Raw genomic sequence first — 13,801 nt, 5'->3', positions numbered from 1 at the left:
CGCGCTTAGATTTTCTCTCAGCACCCACATTCCAAATGCCTCTCTTGCCACGCCTACCTTTATTTATCCCCCTGTCAAACATTCCTGTCTGCTCAAGCGCTGGGATCTACTTGTTCCAGACAGATTCAGTGTCTTTCTGATCTAGAAACGTGCTTTGAGAAAATGCAAAGTCAATTGTCCCCTTGAAATGGATGTGAAGTCAGCATCATACACAAAGACGAAGGAGACCTCCCGGATACCTTGAAACAGCTTATCAGCACTCAAGCAAGGGGTGAAGGTGTTGAAACTGACAATGATTTGCGGCAATTTGTGTGTAAGCCGGCAGAGGAGATTCAATTTACATGCAGGTGAGCAGTGCAGCGCACAGTACTTTTCTGGTTGACAGGCAGTGCTACGTTTTCAATCACCTGAAAGTAGCTTTTCAATTGGACCATGTTAGCAGGCACGCACAGAGCGCCGGCGGATGAGCTTTGCAAGAGCCCGGATAGCTCAGTCGGTAGAGCATCAGACTTTCAATCTGAGGGTCCAGGGTTCAAGTCCCTGTTCGGGTGCTCCCATGGTTTTTAGTTCACCAATATTAAGAGGGGCTACCTGCAATTCTGTCGGCACTTAAGCGTTTGGTGCAGGTTAAGCCATGCTTCTACACAGAAAAGTGACATGGTATAATCTTAAAAAGTTCTGGTACAGGCAAATTGCTTTATGCACCAGGACAATTTTACATTTAAGGCAAGAGTAGCAGAATGGAAAACATAGGTTATTTAGAGAACATTTCCAGTTTGGCTAATTTGACCGCAAATTTGAAATATACATTGAATTTTTACTATAGTGTTGGAGTCTATTTTCAACTTCGACAACTTTCTTGTGGCAAATAGAAGGGTTTCGGGTCTACCGTTTTAGTCATGCGCGCTTAGATTTTCTCTCAGCACCCACATTCCAAATGCCTCTCTTGCCACGCCTACCTTTATTTATCCCCCTGTCAAACATTCCTGTCTGCTCAAGCGCTGGGATCTACTTGTTCCAGACAGATTCAGTGTCTTTCTGATCTAGAAACGTGCTTTGAGAAAATGCAAAGTCAATTTTCCCCTTGAAATGGATGTGAAGTCAGCATCATACACAAAGAGGAAGGAGACCTTCCGGATACCTTGAAACAGCTTATCAGCACTCAAGCAAGGGGTGAAGGTGTTGAAACTGACAATGATTTGCGGCAATTTGTGTGTAAGCCGGCAGAGGAGATTCAATTTACAAGCAGGTGAGCAGTGCAGCGCACAGTACTTTTCTGGTTGACAGGCAGTGCTACGTTTTCAATCACCTGAAAGTAGCTTTTCAATTGGACCATGTTAGCAGGCACGCACGCACGGAGCGCCGGCGGACGAGCTTTGCAAGAGCCCGGATAGCTCAGTCGGTAGAGCATCAGACTTTTAATCTGAGGGTCCAGGGTTCAAGTCCCTGTTCGGGCGCTCCCATGGTTTTTAGTTCACCAATATTAAGAGGGGCTACCTGCAATTCTGTCGGCACTTAAGCGTTTGGTGCAGGTTAAGCCATGCTTCTACACAGAAAAGTGACATGGTATAATCTTAAAAAGTTCTGGTACAGGCAAATTGCTTTATGCACCAGGTCAATTTTACATTTAAGGCAAGAGTAGCAGAATGGAAAACATAGGTTATTTAGAGAACATTTCCAGTTTGGCTAATTTGACCGCAAATTTGAAATATACATTGAATTTTTACTATAGTGTTGGAGTCTATTTTCAACTTCGACAACTTTCTTGTGGCAAATAGAAGGGTTTCGGGTCTACCGTTTGAGTCATGCGCGCTTAGATTTTCTCTCAGCACCCACATTCCAAATGCCTCTCTTGCCACGCCTACCTTTATTTATCCCCCTGTCAAACATTCCTGTCTGCTCAAGCGCTGGGATCTACTTGTTCCAGACAGATTCAGTGTCTTTCTGATCTAGAAACGTGCTTTGAGAAAATGCAAAGTCAATTGTCCCCTTGAAATGGATGTGAAGTCAGCATCATACACAAAGACGAAGGAGACCTCCCGGATACCTTGAAACAGCTTATCAGCACTCAAGCAAGGGGTGAAGGTGTTGAAACTGACAATGATTTGCGGCAATTTGTGTGTAAGCCGGCAGAGGAGATTCAATTTACATGCAGGTGAGCAGTGCAGCGCACAGTACTTTTCTGGTTGACAGGCAGTGCTACGTTTTCAATCACCTGAAAGTAGCTTTTCAATTGGACCATGTTAGCAGGCACGCACAGAGCGCCGGCGGACGAGCTTTGCAAGAGCCCGGATAGCTCAGTCGGTAGAGCATCAGACTTTTAATCTGAGGGTCCAGGGTTCAAGTCCCTGTTCGGGTGCTCCCATGGTTTTTAGTTCACCAATATTAAGAGGGGCTACCTGCAATTCTGTCGGCACTTAAGCGTTTGGTGCAGGTTAAGCCATGCTTCTACACAGAAAAGTGACATGGTATAATCTTAAAAAGTTCTGGTACAGGCAAATTGCTTTATGCACCAGGACAATTTTACATTTAAGGCAAGAGTAGCAGAATGGAAAACATAGGTTATTTAGAGAACATTTCCAGTTTGGCTAATTTGACCGCAAATTTGAAATATACATTGAATTTTTACTATAGTGTTGGAGTCTATTTTCAACTTCGACAACTTTCTTGTGGCAAATAGAAGGGTTTCGGGTCTACCGTTTGAGTCATGCGCGCTTAGATTTTCTCTCAGCACCCACATTCCAAATGCCTCTCTTGCCACGCCTACCTTTATTTATCCCCCTGTCAAACATTCCTGTCTGCTCAAGCGCTGGGATCTACTTGTTCCAGACAGATTCAGTGTCTTTCTGATCTAGAAACGTGCTTTGAGAAAATGCAAAGTCAATTGTCCCCTTGAAATGGATGTGAAGTCAGCATCATACACAAAGACGAAGGAGACCTCCCGGATACCTTGAAACAGCTTATCAGCACTCAAGCAAGGGGTGAAGGTGTTGAAACTGACAATGATTTGCGGCAATTTGTGTGTAAGCCGGCAGAGGAGATTCAATTTACATGCAGGTGAGCAGTGCAGCGCACAGTACTTTTCTGGTTGACAGGCAGTGCTACGTTTTCAATCACCTGAAAGTAGCTTTTCAATTGGACCATGTTAGCAGGCACGCACAGAGCGCCGGCGGATGAGCTTTGCAAGAGCCCGGATAGCTCAGTCGGTAGAGCATCAGACTTTTAATCTGAGGGTCCAGGGTTCAAGTCCCTGTTCGGGTGCTCCCATGGTTTTTAGTTCACCAATATTAAGAGGGGCTACCTGCAATTCTGTCGGCACTTAAGCGTTTGGTGCAGGTTAAGCCATGCTTCTACACAGAAAAGTGACATGGTATAATCTTAAAAAGTTCTGGTACAGGCAAATTGCTTTATGCACCAGGACAATTTTACATTTAAGGCAAGAGTAGCAGAATGGAAAACATAGGTTATTTAGAGAACATTTCCAGTTTGGCTAATTTGACCGCAAATTTGAAATATACATTGAATTTTTACTATAGTGTTGGAGTCTATTTTCAACTTCGACAACTTTCTTGTGGCAAATAGAAGGGTTTCGGGTCTACCGTTTTAGTCATGCGCGCTTAGATTTTCTCTCAGCACCCACATTCCAAATGCCTCTCTTGCCACGCCTACCTTTATTTATCCCCCTGTCAAACATTCCTGTCTGCTCAAGCGCTGGGATCTACTTGTTCCAGACAGATTCAGTGTCTTTCTGATCTAGAAACGTGCTTTGAGAAAATGCAAAGTCAATTTTCCCCTTGAAATGGATGTGAAGTCTGCATCATACACAAAGAGGAAGGAGACCTCCCGGATACCTTGAAAGAGCTTATCAGCACTCAAGCAAGGGGTGAAGGTGTTGAAACTGACAATGATTTGCGGCAATTTGTGTGTAAGCCGGCAGAGGAGATTCAATTTACAAGCAGGTGAGCAGTGCAGCGCACAGTACTTTTCTGGTTGACAGGCAGTGCTACGTTTTCAATCACCTGAAAGTAGCTTTTCAATTGGACCATGTTAGCAGGCACGCACGCACGGAGCGCCGGCGGACGAGCTTTGCAAGAGCCCGGATAGCTCAGTCGGTAGAGCATCAGACTTTTAATCTGAGGGTCCAGGGTTCAAGTCCCTGTTCGGGCGCTCCCATGGTTTTTAGTTCACCAATATTAAGAGGGGCTACCTGCAATTCTGTCGGCACTTAAGCGTTTGGTGCAAGTTAAGCCATGCTTCTACACAGAAAAGTGACATGGTATAATCTTAAAAAGTTCTGGTACAGGCAAATTGCTTTATGCACCAGGTCAATTTTACATTTAAGGCAAGAGTAGCAGAATGGAAAACATAGGTTATTTAGAGAACATTTCCAGTTTGGTTAATTTGACCGCAAATTTGAAATATACATTGAATTTTTACTATAGTGTTGGAGTCTATTTTCAACTTCGACAACTTTCTTGTGGCAAATAGAAGGGTTTCGGGTCTACCGTTTGAGTCATGCGCGCTTAGATTTTCTCTCAGCACCCACATTCCAAATGCCTCTCTTGCCACGCCTACCTTTATTTATCCCCCTGTCAAACATTCCTGTCTGCTCAAGCGCTGGGATCTACTTGTTCCAGACAGATTCAGTGTCTTTCTGATCTAGAAACGTGCTTTGAGAAAATGCAAAGTCAATTGTCCCCTTGAAATGGATGTGAAGTCAGCATCATACACAAAGACGAAGGAGACCTCCCGGATACCTTGAAACAGCTTATCAGCACTCAAGCAAGGGGTGAAGGTGTTGAAACTGACAATGATTTGCGGCAATTTGTGTGTAAGCCGGCAGAGGAGATTCAATTTACAAGCAGGTGTGCAGTTTAGCGCACAGTACTTTTCTGGTTGACAGGCAGTGCTACGTTTTCAATCACCTGAAAGTAGCTTTTCAATTGGACCATGTTAGCAGGCACGCATGGAGCGCCGGCGGACGAGCTTTGCAAGAGCCCGGATAGCTCAGTCGGTAGAGCATCAGACTTTTAATCTGAGGGTCCAGGGTTCAAGTCCCTGTTCGGGCGCTCCCATGGTTTTTAGTTCACCAATATTAAGAGGGGCTACCAGCAATTCTGTCGGCACTTAAGCGTGCAGGTTAAGCCATGCTTCTACACAGAAAAGTGACATGGTATAATCTTAAAAAGTTCTGGTACAGGCAAATTGCTTTATGCACCAGGTCAATTTTACATTTAAGGCAAGAGTAGCAGAATGGAAAACATAGGTTATTTAGAGAACATTTCCAGTTTGGCTAATTTGACCGCAAATTTGAAATATATATTGAATTTTTACTATAGTGTTGAAGTCTATTTTCAACTTCGACAACTTTCTTGTGGCAAATAGAAGGGTTTCGGGTCTACCGTTTGAGTCATCCACGCTTAGATTTTCTCTCAGCACCCACATTCCAAATGCCTCTCTTGCCACGCCTACCTTTATTTATCCCCCTGTCAAACATTCCTGTCTGCTCAAGCGCTGGGATCTACTTGTTCCAGACAGATTCAGTGTCTTTCTGATCTAGAAACGTGCTTTGAGAAAATGCAAAGTCAATTTTCCCCTTGAAATGGATGTGAAGTCAGCATCATACACAAAGAGGAAGGAGACCTTCCGGATACCTTGAAACAGCTTATCAGCACTCAAGCAAGGGGTGAAGGTGTTGAAACTGACAATGATTTGCGGCAATTTGTGTGTAAGCCGGCAGAGGAGATTCAATTTACAAGCAGGTGAGCAGTGCAGCGCACAGTACTTTTCTGGTTGACAGGCAGTGCTACGTTTTCAATCACCTGAAAGTAGCTTTTCAATTGGACCATGTTAGCAGGCACGCACGCACGCACGCACGGAGCGCCGGCGGACAAGCTTTGCAAGAGCCCGGATAGCTCAGTCGGTAGAGCATCAGACTTTTAATCTGAGGGTCCAGGGTTCAAGTCCCTGTTCGGGCGCTCCCATGGTTTTTAGTTCACCAATATTAACCCCTTAAGGACCAAACTTCTGGAATAAAAGGGAATCATGACGTGTCAGGCACGTCATGTGTCCTTAAGGGGTTAAGAGGGGCTACCTGCAATTCTGTCGGCACTTAAGCGTTTGGTGCAGGTTAAGCCATGCTTCTACACAGAAAAGTGACATGGTATAATCTTAAAAAGTTCTGGTACAGGCAAATTGCTTTATGCACCAGGTCAATTTTACATTTAAGGCAAGAGTAGCAGAATGGAAAACATAGGTTATTTAGAGAACATTTCCAGTTTGGCTAATTTGACCGCAAATTTGAAATATACATTGAATTTTTACTATAGTGTTGGAGTCTATTTTCAACTTCGACAACTTTCTTGTGGCAAATAGAAGGGTTTCGGGTCTACCGTTTGAGTCATGCGCGCTTAGATTTTCTCTCAGCACCCACATTCCAAATGCCTCTCTTGCCACGCCTACCTTTATTTATCCCCCTGTCAAACATTCCTGTCTGCTCAAGCGCTGGGATCTACTTGTTCCAGACAGATTCAGTGTCTTTCTGATCTAGAAACGTGCTTTGAGAAAATGCAAAGTCAATTGTCCCCTTGAAATGGATGTGAAGTCAGCATCATACACAAAGAGGAAGGAAACCTTCCGGATACCTTGAAACAGCTTATCAGCACTCAAGCAAGGGGTGAAGGTGTTGAAACTGACAATTATTTGCGGCAATTTGTGTGTAAGCCGGCAGAGGAGATTCAATTTACAAGCAGGTGAGCAGTGCAGCGCACAGTACTTTTCTGGTTGACAGGCAGTGCTACGTTTTCAATCACCTGAAAGTAGCTTTTCAATTGGACCATGTTAGCAGGCACGCATGGAACGCCGGCGGACGAGCTTTGCAAGAGCCCGGATAGCTCAGTCGGTAGAGCATCAGACTCTTAATCTGAGGGTCCAGGTTTCAAGTCCCTGTTCGGGCGCTCCCAAGGTTTTTAGTTCACCAATATTAAGAGGGGCTACCTGCAATTCTGTCGGCACTTAAGCGTTTGGTGCAGGTTAAGCCATGCTTCTACACAGAAAAGTGACATGGTATAATCTTAAAAAGTTCTGGTACAGGCAAATTGCTTTATGCACCAGGTCAATTTTACATTTAAGGCAAGAGTAGCAGAATGGAAAACATAGGTTATTTAGAGAACATTTCCAGTTTGGCTAATTTGACCGCAAATTTAAAATATACATTGAATTTTTACTATAGTGTTGGAGTCTATTTTCAACTTCGACAACTTTCTTGTGGCAAATAGAAGGGTTTCGGGTCTACCGTTTGAGTCATGCGCGCTTAGATTTTCTCTCAGCACCCACATTCCAAATGCCTCTCTTGCCACGCCTACCTTTATTTATCCCCCTGTCAAACATTCCTGTCTGCTCAAGCGCTGGGATCTACTTGTTCCAGACAGATTCAGTGTCTTTCTGATCTAGAAACGTGCTTTAAGAAAATGCAAAGTCAATTGTCCCCTTGAAATGGATGTGAAGTCAGCATCATACACAAAGAGGAAGGAGACCTTCGGGATACCTTGAAACAGAAACTGACAATGATTTGCGGCAATTTGTGTGTAAGCCGGCAGAGGAGATTCAATTTACAAGCAGGTGAGCAGTTTAGCGCACAGTACTTTTCTGGTTGACAGGCAGTGCTACGTTTTCAATCACCTGAAAGTAGCTTTTCAATTGGACCATGTTAGCAGGCACGCACGGAGCGCCGGCGGACAAGCTTTGCAAGAGCCCGGATAGCTCAGTCGGTAGAGCATCAGACTTTTAATCTGAGGGTCCAGGGTTCAAGTCCCTGTTCGGGCGCTCCCATGGTTTTTAGTTCACCAATATTAAGAGGGGCTACCTACAATTCTGTCGGCACTTAAGCTTTTGGTGCAGGTTAAGCCATGCTTCTACACAGAAAAATGACATGGTATAATCTTAAAAAGTTATGGTACAGGCAAATTGCTTTATGCACCAGGTCAATTTTACATTTAAGGCAAGAGTAGCAGAATGGAAAACATAGGTTATTTAGAGAACATTTCCAGTTTGGCTAATTTGACCGCAAATTTGAAATATACATTGAATTTTTACTATAGTGTTGGAGTCTATTTTCAACTTCGACAACTTTCTTGTGGCAAATAGAAGGGTTTCGGGTCTACCGTTTGAGTCATGCACGCTTAGATTTTCTCTCAGCACCCACATTCCAAATGCCTCTCTTGTCACGCCTATTTTCAACTTCGACAACTTTCTTGTGGCAAATAGAAGGGTTTCGGGTCTACCGTTTGAGTCATGCGCGCTTAGATTTTCTCTCAGCACCCACCTTTCAAATGCCTCTCTTGCCACGCCTACCTTTATTTATCCCCCTGTCAAACATTCCTGTCTGCTCAAGCGCTGGGATCTACTTGTTCCAGACAGATTCAGTGTCTTTCTGATCTAGAAACGTGCTTTAAGAAAATGCAAAGTCAATTGTCCCCTTGAAATGGATGTGAAGTCAGCATCATACACAAAGAGGAAGGAGACCTTCCGGATACCTTGAAACAGAAACTGACAATGATTTGCGGCAATTTGTGTGTAAGCCGGCAGAGGAGATTCAATTTACAAGCAGGTGAGCAGTTTAGCGCACAGTACTTTTCTGGTTGACAGGCAGTGCTACGTTTTCAATCACCTGAAAGTAGCTTTTCAATTGGACCATGTTAGCAGGCACGCACGGAGCGCCGGCGGACAAGCTTTGCAAGAGCCCGGATAGCTCAGTCGGTAGAGCATCAGACTTTTAATCTGAGGGTCCAGGGTTCAAGTCCCTGTTCGGGCGCTCCCATGGTTTTTAGTTCACCAATATTAAGAGGGGCTACCTACAATTCTGTCGGCACTTAAGCTTTTGGTGCAGGTTAAGCCATGCTTCTACACAGAAAAATGACATGGTATAATCTTAAAAAGTTATGGTACAGGCAAATTGCTTTATGCACCAGGTCAATTTTACATTTAAGGCAAGAGTAGCAGAATGGAAAACATAGGTTATTTAGAGAACATTTCCAGTTTGGCTAATTTGACCGCAAATTTGAAATATACATTGAATTTTTACTATAGTGTTGGAGTCTATTTTCAACTTCGACAACTTTCTTGTGGCAAATAGAAGGGTTTCGGGTCTACCGTTTGAGTCATGCACGCTTAGATTTTCTCTCAGCACCCACATTCCAAATGCCTCTCTTGTCACGCCTATTTTCAACTTCGACAACTTTCTTGTGGCAAATAGAAGGGTTTCGGGTCTACCGTTTGAGTCATGCGCGCTTAGATTTTCTCTCAGCACCCACCTTTCAAATGCCTCTCTTGCCACGCCTACCTTTATTTATCCCCCTGTCAAACATTCCTGTCTGCTCAAGCGCTGGGATCTACTTGTTCCAGACAGATTCAGTGTCTTTCTGATCTAGAAACGTGCTTTAAGAAAATGCAAAGTCAATTGTCCCCTTGAAATGGATGTGAAGTCAGCATCATACACAAAGAGGAAGGAGACCTTCCGGATACCTTGAAACAGAAACTGACAATGATTTGCGGCAATTTGTGTGTAAGCCGGCAGAGGAGATTCAATTTACAAGCAGGTGAGCAGTTTAGCGCACAGTACTTTTCTGGTTGACAGGCAGTGCTACGTTTTCAATCACCTGAAAGTAGCTTTTCAATTGGACCATGTTAGCAGGCACGCACGGAGCGCCGGCGGACAAGCTTTGCAAGAGCCCGGATAGCTCAGTCGGTAGAGCATCAGACTTTTAATCTGAGGGTCCAGGGTTCAAGTCCCTGTTCGGGCGCTCCCATGGTTTTTAGTTCACCAATATTAAGAGGGGCTACCTACAATTCTGTCGGCACTTAAGCTTTTGGTGCAGGTTAAGCCATGCTTCTACACAGAAAAATGACATGGTATAATCTTAAAAAGTTATGGTACAGGCAAATTGCTTTATGCACCAGGTCAATTTTACATTTAAGGCAAGAGTAGCAGAATGGAAAACATAGGTTATTTAGAGAACATTTCCAGTTTGGCTAATTTGACCGCAAATTTGAAATATACATTGAATTTTTACTATAGTGTTGGAGTCTATTTTCAACTTCGACAACTTTCTTGTGGCAAATAGAAGGGTTTCGGGTCTACCGTTTGAGTCATGCACGCTTAGATTTTCTCTCAGCACCCACATTCCAAATGCCTCTCTTGTCACGCCTATTTTCAACTTCGACAACTTTCTTGTGGCAAATAGAAGGGTTTCGGGTCTACCGTTTGAGTCATGCGCGCTTAGATTTTCTCTCAGCACCCACCTTTCAAATGCCTCTCTTGCCACGCCTACCTTTATTTATCCCCCTGTCAAACATTCCTGTCTGCTCAAGCGCTGGGATCTACTTGTTCCAGACAGATTCAGTGTCTTTCTGATCTAGAAACGTGCTTTGAGAAAATGCAAAGTCAATTTTCCCCTTGAAATGGATGTGAAGTCTGCATCATACACAAAGAGGAAGGAGACCTCCCGGATACCTTGAAACAGCTTATCAGCACTCAAGCAAGGGGTGAAGGTGTTGAAACTGACAATGATTTGCGGCAATTTGTGTGTAAGCCGGCAGAGGAGATTCAATTTACAAGCAGGTGAGCAGTGCAGCGCACAGTACTTTTCTGGTTGACAGGCAGTGCTACGTTTTCAATCACCTGAAAGTAGCTTTTCAATTGGACCATGTTAGCAGGCACGCACGCACGGAGCGCCGGCGGACGAGCTTTGCAAGAGCCCGGATAGCTCAGTCGGTAGAGCTTTTAATCTGAGGGTCCAGGGTTCAAGTCCCTGTTCGTGCGCTCCCATGGTTTTTAGTTCACCAATATTAAGAGGGGCTACCAGCAATTCTGTCGGCACTTAAGCGTGCAGGTTAAGCCATGCTTCTACACAGAAAAGTGACATGGTATAATCTTAAAAAGTTCTGGTACAGGCAAATTGCTTTATGCACCAGGTCAATTTTACATTTAAGGCAAGAGTAGCAGAATGGAAAACATAGGTTATTTAGAGAACATTTCCAGTTTGGCTAATTTGACCGCAAATTTGAAATATATATTGAATTTTTACTATAGTGTTGAAGTCTATTTTCAACTTCGACAACTTTCTTGTGGCAAATAGAAGGGTTTCGGGTCTACCGTTTGAGTCATCCACGCTTAGATTTTCTCTCAGCACCCACATTCCAAATGCCTCTCTTGCCACGCCTACCTTTATTTATCCCCCTGTCAAACATTCCTGTCTGCTCAAGCGCTGGGATCTACTTGTTCCAGACAGATTCAGTGTCTTTCTGATCTAGAAACGTGCTTTGAGAAAATGCAAAGTCAATTTTCCCCTTGAAATGGATGTGAAGTCAGCATCATACACAAAGAGGAAGGAGACCTTCCGGATACCTTGAAACAGCTTATCAGCACTCAAGCAAGGGGTGAAGGTGTTGAAACTGACAATGATTTGCGGCAATTTGTGTGTAAGCCGGCAGAGGAGATTCAATTTACAAGCAGGTGAGCAGTGCAGCGCACAGTACTTTTCTGGTTGACAGGCAGTGCTACGTTTTCAATCACCTGAAAGTAGCTTTTCAATTGGACCATGTTAGCAGGCACGCACAGAGCGCCGGCGGACAAGCTTTGCAAGAGCCCGGATAGCTCAGTCGGTAGAGCATCAGACTTTTAATCTGAGGGTCCAGGGTTCAAGTCCCTGTTCGGGTGCTCCCATGGTTTATAGTTCACCAATATTAAGAGGGGCTACCTGCAATTCTGTCGGCACTTAAGCGTTTGGTGCAGGTTAAGCCATGCTTCTACACAGAAAAGTGACATGGTATAATCTTAAAAAGTTCTGGTACAGGCAAATTGCTTTATGCACCAGGTCAATTTTACATTTAAGGCAAGAGTAGCAGAATGGAAAACATAGGTTATTTAGAGAACATTTCCAGTTTGGCTAATTTGACCGCAAATTTGAAATATACATTGAATTTTTACTATAGTGTTGGAGTCTATTTTCAACTTCGACAACTTTCTTGTGGCAAATAGAAGGGTTTCGGGTCTACCGTTTGAGTCATGCGTGCTTAGATTTTCTCTCAGCACCCACATTCCAAATGCCTCTCTTGCCACGCCTACCTTTATTTATCCCCCTGTCAAACATTCCTGTCTGCTCAAGCGCTGGGATCTACTTGTTCCAGACAGATTCAGTGTCTTTCTGATCTAGAAACGTGCTTTGAGAAAATGCAAAGTCAATTGTCCCCTTGAAATGGATGTGAAGTCAGCATCATACACAAAGAGGAAGGAGACCTTCCGGATACCTTGAAACAGCTTATCAGCACTCAAGCAAGGGGTGAAGGTGTTGAAACTGACAATTATTTGCGGCAATTTGTGTGTAAGCCGGCAGAGGAGATTCAATTTACAAGCAGGTGAGCAGTGCAGCGCACAGTACTTTTCTGGTTGACAGGCAGTGCTACGTTTTCAATCACCTGAAAGTAGCTTTTCAATTGGACCATGTTAGCAGGCACGCATGGAACGCCGGCGGACGAGCTTTGCAAGAGCCCGGATAGCTCAGTCGGTAGAGCATCAGACTCTTAATCTGAGGGTCCAGGTTTCAAGTCCCTGTTCGGGCGCTCCCATGGTTTTTAGTTCACCAATATTAAGAGGGGCTACCTGCAATTCTGTCGGCACTTAAGCGTTTGGTGCAGGTTAAGCCATGCTTCTACACAGAAAAGTGACATGGTATAATCTTAAAAAGTTCTGGTACAGGCAAATTGCTTTATGCACCAGGTCAATTTTACATTTAAGGCAAGAGTAGCAGAATGGAAAACATAGGTTATTTAGAGAACATTTCCAGTTTGGCTAATTTGACCGCAAATTTAAAATATACATTGAATTTTTACTATAGTGTTGGAGTCTATTTTCAACTTCGACAACTTTCTTGTGGCAAATAGAAGGGTTTCGGGTCTACCGTTTGAGTCATGCGCACTTAGATTTTCTCTCAGCACCCACATTCCAAATGCCTCTCTTGCCACGCCTACCTTTATTTATCCCCCTGTCAAACATTCCTGTCTGCTCAAGCGCTGGGATCTACTTGTTCCAGACAGATTCAGTGTCTTTCTGATCTAGAAACGTGCTTTAAGAAAATGCAAAGTCAATTGTCCCCTTGAAATGGATGTGAAGTCAGCATCATACACAAAGAGGAAGGAGACCTTCCGGATACCTTGAAACAGAAACTGACAATGATTTGCGGCAATTTGTGTGTAAGCCGGCAGAGGAGATTCAATTTACAAGCAGGTGAGCAGTGCAGCGCACAGTACTTTTCTGGTTGACAGGCAGTGCTACGTTTTCAATCACCTGAAAGTAGCTTTTCAATTGGACCATGTTAGCAGGCACGCACGGAGCGCCGGCGGACAAGCTTTGCAAGAGCCCGGATAGCTCAGTCGGTAGAGCATCAGACTTTTAATCTGAGGGTCCAGGGTTCAAGTCCCTGTTCGGGCGCTCCCATGGTTTTTAGTTCACCAATATTAAGAGGGGCTACCTACAATTCTGTCGGCACTTAAGCTTTTGGTGCAGGTTAAGCCATGCTTCTACACAGAAAAATGACATGGTATAATCTTAAAAAGTTATGGTACAGGCAAATTGCTTTATGCACCAGGTCAATTTTACATTTAAGGCAAGAGTAGCAGAATGGAAAACATAGGTTATTTAGAGAACATTTCCAGTTTGGCTAATTTGACCGCAAATTTGAAATATACATTGAATTTTTACTATAGTGTTGGAGTCTATTTTCAACTTCGACAACTTTCTTGTGGC

At 43.9% G+C, this 13,801-nt stretch overlaps 12 non-coding genes across 12 annotated transcripts; all 12 read left to right on the top strand.

Moving 5' to 3' along the window:
- The first annotated feature begins 478 nt into the window (after positions 1-478).
- On the top strand, positions 479-551 carry TRNAE-UUC (transfer RNA glutamic acid (anticodon UUC)). The gene has a single exon. It is a non-coding gene; the product is annotated as a tRNA-Glu (tRNA).
- An 833-nt stretch (positions 552-1,384) lies between these two features.
- TRNAK-UUU (transfer RNA lysine (anticodon UUU)) lies at positions 1,385-1,457 on the top strand. The gene has a single exon. It is a non-coding gene; the product is annotated as a tRNA-Lys (tRNA).
- Positions 1,458-2,286: 829 nt separating this feature from the next.
- On the top strand, positions 2,287-2,359 carry TRNAK-UUU (transfer RNA lysine (anticodon UUU)). The gene has a single exon. It is a non-coding gene; the product is annotated as a tRNA-Lys (tRNA).
- Positions 2,360-3,188: 829 nt separating this feature from the next.
- Positions 3,189-3,261, top strand: TRNAK-UUU (transfer RNA lysine (anticodon UUU)). Its single transcript has one exon. It is a non-coding gene; the product is annotated as a tRNA-Lys (tRNA).
- An 833-nt stretch (positions 3,262-4,094) lies between these two features.
- On the top strand, positions 4,095-4,167 carry TRNAK-UUU (transfer RNA lysine (anticodon UUU)). The gene has a single exon. It is a non-coding gene; the product is annotated as a tRNA-Lys (tRNA).
- An 829-nt stretch (positions 4,168-4,996) lies between these two features.
- TRNAK-UUU (transfer RNA lysine (anticodon UUU)) lies at positions 4,997-5,069 on the top strand. The gene has a single exon. It is a non-coding gene; the product is annotated as a tRNA-Lys (tRNA).
- Positions 5,070-5,905: 836 nt separating this feature from the next.
- On the top strand, positions 5,906-5,978 carry TRNAK-UUU (transfer RNA lysine (anticodon UUU)). Its single transcript has one exon. It is a non-coding gene; the product is annotated as a tRNA-Lys (tRNA).
- Positions 5,979-7,751: 1,773 nt separating this feature from the next.
- On the top strand, positions 7,752-7,824 carry TRNAK-UUU (transfer RNA lysine (anticodon UUU)). The gene has a single exon. It is a non-coding gene; the product is annotated as a tRNA-Lys (tRNA).
- Positions 7,825-8,739: 915 nt separating this feature from the next.
- On the top strand, positions 8,740-8,812 carry TRNAK-UUU (transfer RNA lysine (anticodon UUU)). The gene has a single exon. It is a non-coding gene; the product is annotated as a tRNA-Lys (tRNA).
- Positions 8,813-9,727: 915 nt separating this feature from the next.
- Positions 9,728-9,800, top strand: TRNAK-UUU (transfer RNA lysine (anticodon UUU)). Its single transcript has one exon. It is a non-coding gene; the product is annotated as a tRNA-Lys (tRNA).
- A 1,843-nt stretch (positions 9,801-11,643) lies between these two features.
- Positions 11,644-11,716, top strand: TRNAK-UUU (transfer RNA lysine (anticodon UUU)). The gene has a single exon. It is a non-coding gene; the product is annotated as a tRNA-Lys (tRNA).
- A 1,697-nt stretch (positions 11,717-13,413) lies between these two features.
- TRNAK-UUU (transfer RNA lysine (anticodon UUU)) lies at positions 13,414-13,486 on the top strand. Its single transcript has one exon. It is a non-coding gene; the product is annotated as a tRNA-Lys (tRNA).
- Positions 13,487-13,801: the final 315 nt, after the last annotated feature.

Source organism: Pelobates fuscus, chromosome 5 (assembly GCF_036172605.1).
Source record: "Pelobates fuscus isolate aPelFus1 chromosome 5, aPelFus1.pri, whole genome shotgun sequence".
NCBI classification, from domain to species: domain Eukaryota; kingdom Metazoa; phylum Chordata; class Amphibia; order Anura; family Pelobatidae; genus Pelobates; species Pelobates fuscus.
Note: the sequence above shows the minus strand (reverse complement) of the source record. Positions and strands in the feature narration are given on the sequence as shown.